General features: G+C 34.1%; 2 non-coding genes across 2 annotated transcripts; one reads left to right on the top strand and one right to left on the bottom strand.

The window, feature by feature from the left end:
* Positions 1-1,379: 1,379 nt before the first annotated feature.
* On the bottom strand, positions 1,380-1,451 carry TRNAW-CCA (transfer RNA tryptophan (anticodon CCA)). Its single transcript has one exon. It is a non-coding gene; the product is annotated as a tRNA-Trp (tRNA).
* A 499-nt stretch (positions 1,452-1,950) lies between these two features.
* On the top strand, positions 1,951-2,023 carry TRNAR-UCU (transfer RNA arginine (anticodon UCU)). Its single transcript has one exon. It is a non-coding gene; the product is annotated as a tRNA-Arg (tRNA).
* Positions 2,024-7,351: the final 5,328 nt, after the last annotated feature.

Genomic DNA, 7,351 nt, shown 5'->3' with positions numbered 1-7,351 from the left:
CAATAGTAGTGCTCTCCACAAGTCAATAATATTCGTCAGTTGAGTCTGCAAAACACCCATTAGCTAGCATCCGAAATGCAAATGTGAGCTTCTGATGAGGTGAAAGACTTTGTCGGCCTATGACAATATCTTCCCTACAAAGTAGTGGTCATGATTGACAATTTCGTTCAAGATGCTTTCAAAAAGCTCTCTCCTCATCCGAAACCGCCTCCGAAAATCATAAGGAGGATATCTCGGACGTTCGATGAAATAATCTTTCATCATTCAATCATGACACTTTTATCTATCACGCTACACAAATGAATGCCCAGAACCACGATAGCTAGATTCAGCATGGTGCTCATATTGCATAAGCGAGTTTGCAAATTCGGCTTCTTCGTTGTTCATTTCTACATCCGCATTTGCAAGGCTTGCTTGGTATTGTGCCATTTGCATTGCCAAGCTACGCTTTCTTCTATCACCCATTGATGAGATATTGATGATTTTAAAGAAACAAAAACACTTTGAAAGTTGGAAGATTGGTGAATATGTTGTGTGATGGTTAGATATTCAACCTATGCTTATATAGAGAATGATTGAAGCTTTGGGTTTCATGTGTGTAGGTTTGTGTTTCATGCGTTTTGCAAGTGCTATGTGTTTCACATGTTTGGTGTGTTATACATCTCTATCATGTGTTTTGTATGTATTGGTATGTGTTTCATGTGTGTCATGTGTTTAACATGTTTGGTGTGTTATACATCTCTATCATGTGTTTTGTATGTGCTTCATATGTGTTTTGTGTTTCATGTATTTTGTGTTTATACAACTCTATCATGATTTTCATATTCTTCCATAGTGTTTCATGAGTTTCATCAATTTAGTGATTTTTCAATATATATCAGAATTTAAATATTTTTTAGGTTAAAATGTTCATAAAATTAATTTAGAATAGTCTATATAATTTTTTTTAAGTTAATTTAAAAAAAAAATCGCCTAAATTCATTCTTTAATAATGTGGGGCTAAAATTTTATGTCAAAATGATTGGAGTATAAAAACTGTTTTTGGGCTAAAATATAAATTTTCTGGGCTAAAAATTTTAGGTTTTAGGCTAAGGGTTTGAAATGGTCTAAGGGCTCCTAGCATTAAACAAATATATTTTTTTTAACAAACGATATTATCTACATTGAGGGGGGTGAGAAAGTAGAATCAAACTTAAAACCTCTAACTTATAACTAAAAAAGAATATCACTAAATCATAGTATCATTAAACAAATAATTTTAGAAAGCACTTCTATCAAAATAATAGGAAAAGTTCAAAGTTGGAGGAAGCGCAACACCAACCGAAACCATCAAGCAACCAAAACTAAAAAGAAATTAAAAAACAAACCCGGGGAGGTATTGAACCCGACGTGAATCGAACACGCAACCTTCTGATCTGGAGTCAGACGCGCTACCATTGCGCCACGGATCCAGTTGAAAAGACACTACATATTATCTTATTTAACCTTTTCAAACGATCTGTTCTGTTTCACACTGCCATGTCGTTTTGTGCTGCTGCATAGCATAGGACCAGGACCAAAACGGTTCGAACTTGAAGGAGTCGTCCAGCCAAAGCCCAAAGCGTTTGAATAGCTTGAAGCCTAGAAGCCTCAAACTCAGTCGTATTCTCCAAGAAATTTCATTCTATTCAACAAACATCGATCTTTCAGGTAGATGAGTAGTACATTGTGATAATATCTTCATAATTTTATCAACTTTTCAGACTCTGTTATACAATTTTGAACGTATGAAATACAAAGATTAATGGTGACTTATGCACTCTAAATCTTCAACAGCTCATAAAATTCGCATGGATATGTTAATGGCATTTTTTTCGTTTTGGTGCACTAGCATTTGCGTCTGTTTTCTGAAGAAACTAATTTTTCCTTTGAAGTTTATTAATCCTTTTAATTTAGCAATTGTAGCATCTGGCGCCCGTGGCCTAATGGATAAGGTATCTGACTTCTAATCAGGCGATTGTGGGTTCGAGTCCCACCGGGCGTGCTTTCTTCCTTCTATTTATTTTATTTTACAGCAAACCATTCACATCAGATTAAGGCTTTAAACATCCCCTTTTAACCTAAAGATTTCGAATAAAGCCCACCAATTCAGTTAATTCTTTTTTTTTCTTTTTTCATTTTTTTGGTAATGCCCAACCTTTTTATTTAAACACCCAACCTTTGTTTTGTGAAACCTTAAACCATGTCGTTTAATACCAACTAGCCTTTTCACCTACTAATAATTTATTTTCAGACTATACTTAGTTGAAGAAAATCTCAAATTCAACTTGCATAATAATAGAGACGATACATAGTTATAATAAGTTCAACATTTAATTGTGACTTCCTTGATTTAAAAACGTAGCTTTCTTGTGGAACATTCGGCAATGGTAGATCCAATAATACGTGCCCTTACTCCAGAGCCAAGCAGCTCTACTACTCGGATTCTCAGAGCATCTGATCCAATGGTATAAGTAATTTTATTTTTTTTATTTGCTTACTTACACCATTGGATATTCTACGATAAACCAAAACCAAAATTCAAGCCATCTATCTTCTTTTTGTCTTTATTTTTCATATATTGATGCGATGCGACTCCTTTTGCGGCCCTGGGTCTAGGTCTAACACATTGGCCGACCTTACTGTAATTCACAGCCTTTTACAGTTCCAGGCTGCCACTGCAAAGCCACAATGATTTAAAGGTAAATATACTCGATGACTTCTAGGTACTACATAAACTTACTCAATTGCCCTAACAACAAGCTTAGAAGCATAGGCAATGCCTAAACCAATGTCCTAGTGCCAAATGATTATCGGGTTTGAACCTCTTTTGTTTTTGCTTTACTGCATTTGATTTGACTGCATTCTTGAGAGGAAAGCAACTTCATAGCATAGATACATCGGCACTGTAGTGTTCTGTGCTAATACAACGTAATGTGTAATCTATGCTAATACAACGTAATATGTAATCTATGATATCTTTTCATGGAGTAATGAAAAGCTAGCAATAGATTTGGGCTGAAACTTCCGCTCAAAGTTGAAATTATATTTGAATTTTGGATATATTACTTCATCCTAAATAATTGAGCTAAATCCATAATGCCCTACAAAGCTTAGAAACTATAATGTTCCTGTGTCAGCCTTAGCACACACAGAAGCTACAAGAATACTTTACTAGTCTCTCTTTGTTTTGTGTAATCAATTGCCATCTAGTCTTGCAAATAATGATTTTTAAAGAGAAATTCTTTTGTAAAGTAAATTTCAAATATATATTTTGCCCAAGAAACATGAATAGGTGCCTACCGTTGGATTAACTTTAATGAAATTATGTGGTTGAGATCAAATCACAAGCCACATAATTTTATTAAAGTCAAATCTAATGGTCAAGAGAATGTTCTCATTTTTTTTGAAAAATGGAGATCCCTATTGTTAAAAGATCTATATATTCATGTATTAATGATAATAACATTATTTATCACGTCTCTCATGCACATTTGAGAATGTTCAATGTCATGCAAGTGGGTTTCATCTTTATATAAAAAATAAAAAATAAAAAATAAAAAATAAAAAACATGATTATATGATTGAAGGGGTAGTTAGTAAATTTTCCACATATAGTATGGTGTTTTATTTCTTAATTTTCCTTCTATGGCCTTTGGTGCACTTTCAATCACTACCATAATGATCAATTATTCAAAAATCTGAAATTGCTAAAGGAACTTAATTTCGAGTTTCGTTATCTTGATCGTTTGGTGACCAAGGATTTATGATCATTTATTATTAAACTTAGTATCAAAGATTGAGATTAAAATTACATCTATTTATTCGCCCATCTTAAAATCAAATCCAAAAATAATGTATTTTTTTAGCACCTAGCAGTGACGAGAAGAACATCATTGACTTAATGAATTATTGCAAGACTATAATGAGTTGGGTAAGGTACTCATGGTCAGAATTAACAAGCACGTCGGCTGTCAAAACTTATATGCTTGGCATCTGTACAAGCGTATTGCTAAGCACCATTGAGGTTGCAAACCATTAGTTTGGCACCATGTGGCATGCATCATGGTGTAGGACCTTATAGTAATAGAAGCCTTCATGGAAGAAGGGTCACCTAGGAGCTTTCTTCTAGAAGAAAATTTCTCTTGAAATCAATATGTTGGTTTTAGTAGCACTATTAATGACATAGATGATTGTCAGGTAATTGAATAGCACATTATACGTTCATTAGATCGTTGTCACATAGTGTCGCCGATTGCAAAAGAAAATCTCTCATCTTTTAGATCATTTAATTATATGAAGCTTCTAAAATAAGCGCTATATATAAATGTTCTAGTTAAGCTAGCCGATGCTTAACAAACTTTCATTTTGGTTGCAGAATTATGCAGATTTTTGGAACACTCCTCCTTTTAGGGTAAGGGAATCTTGAAGTGGGTTTTGCTCTACTTGAACCAAAAAGAAAAGAAAAAAAAAAGATGTATAGCCTATAGCAACAATCTATTTTGGTAATGAAAAAGGGGTTGATAGTCTAAAAGGCAAATCCCAAGCCAACAAGGTCTCCCATTTTACGAGGGTTGGAGAGGGAACCTCTATTGTACGCAGTCTTATTCTTGCTTTGCAAAAAGGTTGTTTCCACGAATCGAAGTTGTGACATTTTAGTCCATATTCTATAAATCTAAAGTGAGAAGAAGGGCATGATTTTAACGATTTTATACTTGGCCCCTTTCTTCATATCTATCATCCTTAATTTTAAACAATCCCCCTACTACTTTTTTAAAACAAGTAATTTCGAAGGGCCTCAAGTGCAATGGTATGTATATGTCCTTAACTTATTGAGCATCGTACCGCTTTTGTTTCTGTGCAAAGGGTATCCTCTCTTCTCTCTCTCTCTCTCTCTCTCTCTCTCTCTCTCAAACACACACACACACACACACACAGGTGTGCACTGGAGCATAAAGAAATCTTAACAGGTACAGGAGAGAAGCCATATGTGAAGATCAGTAGAGAGCAGCAGAGTATTTATTTTGAGGGGCCAAGCTTAGCACTAAGATAGTAAAAACAACCTAATTAATTGACAGGGTAACCAATAGAGTCTTGTATAGTCTGGATCGATACAAATATACATATGAACAATGATAATAATGATCAAGGAGGAAACTAGAAAGTTAATTCAACAGGGACTCAACTAAGCATCGACAGATGCAGGTCCTTGTGAAACCAAATCGTGTGACCTTGTGCAAATTTTATAGTAGAATATAAACTATAGCTTAAGGTATATTAATGTTCGATATTAAAAAAAAAAATGATGAAAATGATAGAATACGATTAAAATATTTTGTATACGTGGCATAAAACAGAAGGCCCCATGATTCTGCATGATTGAGTGGATGAATTTGTTTTGTTCTTTCTTCTAATTTACTAAAAATTTCCCCGAATCCACGTCTTTGAACTTTTGATGGTAAAGTTCATTAGGTTGGCCCAGAACAAAATAAAATAGACTATACTTTAGAAGCTTAAGAATATGATTATCATCTAGTTGTTCAGTTTTATTGCTGCCACATGTCCTAGTATGCTTAGAGAGGTATATTTTAACCTAGATTTGGTTTACCTTTTTGGGCAGTGACTTGCCCATGTCAAATGATAAGCGGAGCATCTTTGCTGCTCAAAAGACCACAATGGCCTTCCCAACTTTATTTTGCTTCAACTTTAGAGAGATCATGTTTTTAGATTATATTTTGTAAATCACGTGATATGATAGTTAGTAGTCGAATATGTTCTTTAATTATTTAGACGAAAAGTTTAACTATCAATTGCCACATCACATAGTTTACAAAATATAGTTTAAGTTAATGATTTATCTAGCATCACCCTAAAATTTAATCCCAATTTTATATAAATTGCACCTAAAGAAGGGAAAGAAGGGGCAAACCAAATGGCAAACGGTGTTAAGGTTAGATTCTTATTAGTAAAGAACCCTATTTCCAAATGCTTGTTTTCTTTCACTCTCGTCCAATATATCCTTCATATCTAATTTCAGGAACAAGAACAAAACAGAAGATGGGATAGAGGAGTAAAATGTGAACGTAGGAATGGTGGGATTAGGGTTGAGATTTAGGTGTTATGACGACTTGAGGTGAACCAAGAAAATAAATATCTAAACTGTTAACATGAGGCATGGAGGTTCAAAATAATGTTGAGAGTATGAATTTCACATTAGGAATAGAATGAACCTTATAAAAAATTGGGTTACTCTTTATTTTGTCAATTAATTTTATAGTTAAACCTCAATTTTTCTTCAGATAACACCACCGACACACAAAACCCTAGTGCCATGACAACCCAAAACTCCTTTGAATTTGACTTAAAACAATCATTCGACTCATTCCTTTGTATCATTTTCATGGTTGAATGGGCTCCCGGCCATCCAGTTGTATGCATCTAATTAAGCTCCTTAAGAGGAAAATGAAACATTCTTCCATAGAGATCGACTTTTATTGGTATTTACCATGATGGGGATGAAAGCGATGCTGCTTGACAAATCTAACCATCAAGTGCGTTTACTTTTACCTCAAATGAGGTGTCAAAGCCTAATTTTATTTTTTTGTTCCATCTGCAGGTATTTATCTACCATATGTTTTCTACTTATTTTTTTGTGATTCTTTTTCTTCTACTTTCTAAGGAAAAATCCATATTTAACCGTTAATAATCAAGCAACCCCTCATCCCACGCACCATAACCTAAATCCAAAACCTACCCTTATTTTACTTGGCAATATCTGGATTCTTCCTTTTGTTTGGTTGGCAAAGAATAGAAGCTTTCTAAATACATCTGATGGAGCTGGGTTTTTGTTATCCTTTTATTTTTAATTATAATTTTGAAAAAGATGAGTTCTGAACAAGTATGCGGATCATGAAAAATTCTGTACAGAAATCACTCTCTTCCGAAACTTGATCGAAATAAAGAGGGCTATTTATGTTCTTCCCAACCATAACAACCGGCTCAGTTGGCAATATGCAGGCCTAGCTATAATGGCGAGTATGGGGTACAACATCTATGGGATTGGATTCAGTAAGTGAACAGTTCAACTACTACTATTCGCTTGACCAGGAAAAAAAAAAATAAATTCCAGTCTCATTGTGTTCACTGTCAAACTGAGTTTCTCAAGAAAAATAATTTGGAAATTAAAATCACAATTTGTACTATCAATCAGGGTTTCTTCTCCTGACCTCTAGTAATCGAAATTTGCACTATGTTGGTAACCCATAAAGTTTAATAAAGTTTAAGCTTGTTGAATTTGTTATGCCAAACTTAAAGCTCATATTGTGATTCTTCA

This window comes from Pyrus communis, chromosome 17 (genome assembly GCF_963583255.1).
Source record: "Pyrus communis chromosome 17, drPyrComm1.1, whole genome shotgun sequence".
In the NCBI taxonomy this organism is placed as follows: Eukaryota; Viridiplantae; Streptophyta; class Magnoliopsida; order Rosales; family Rosaceae; genus Pyrus; species Pyrus communis.
This window is presented reverse-complemented; position numbering and strand designations above follow the sequence as displayed.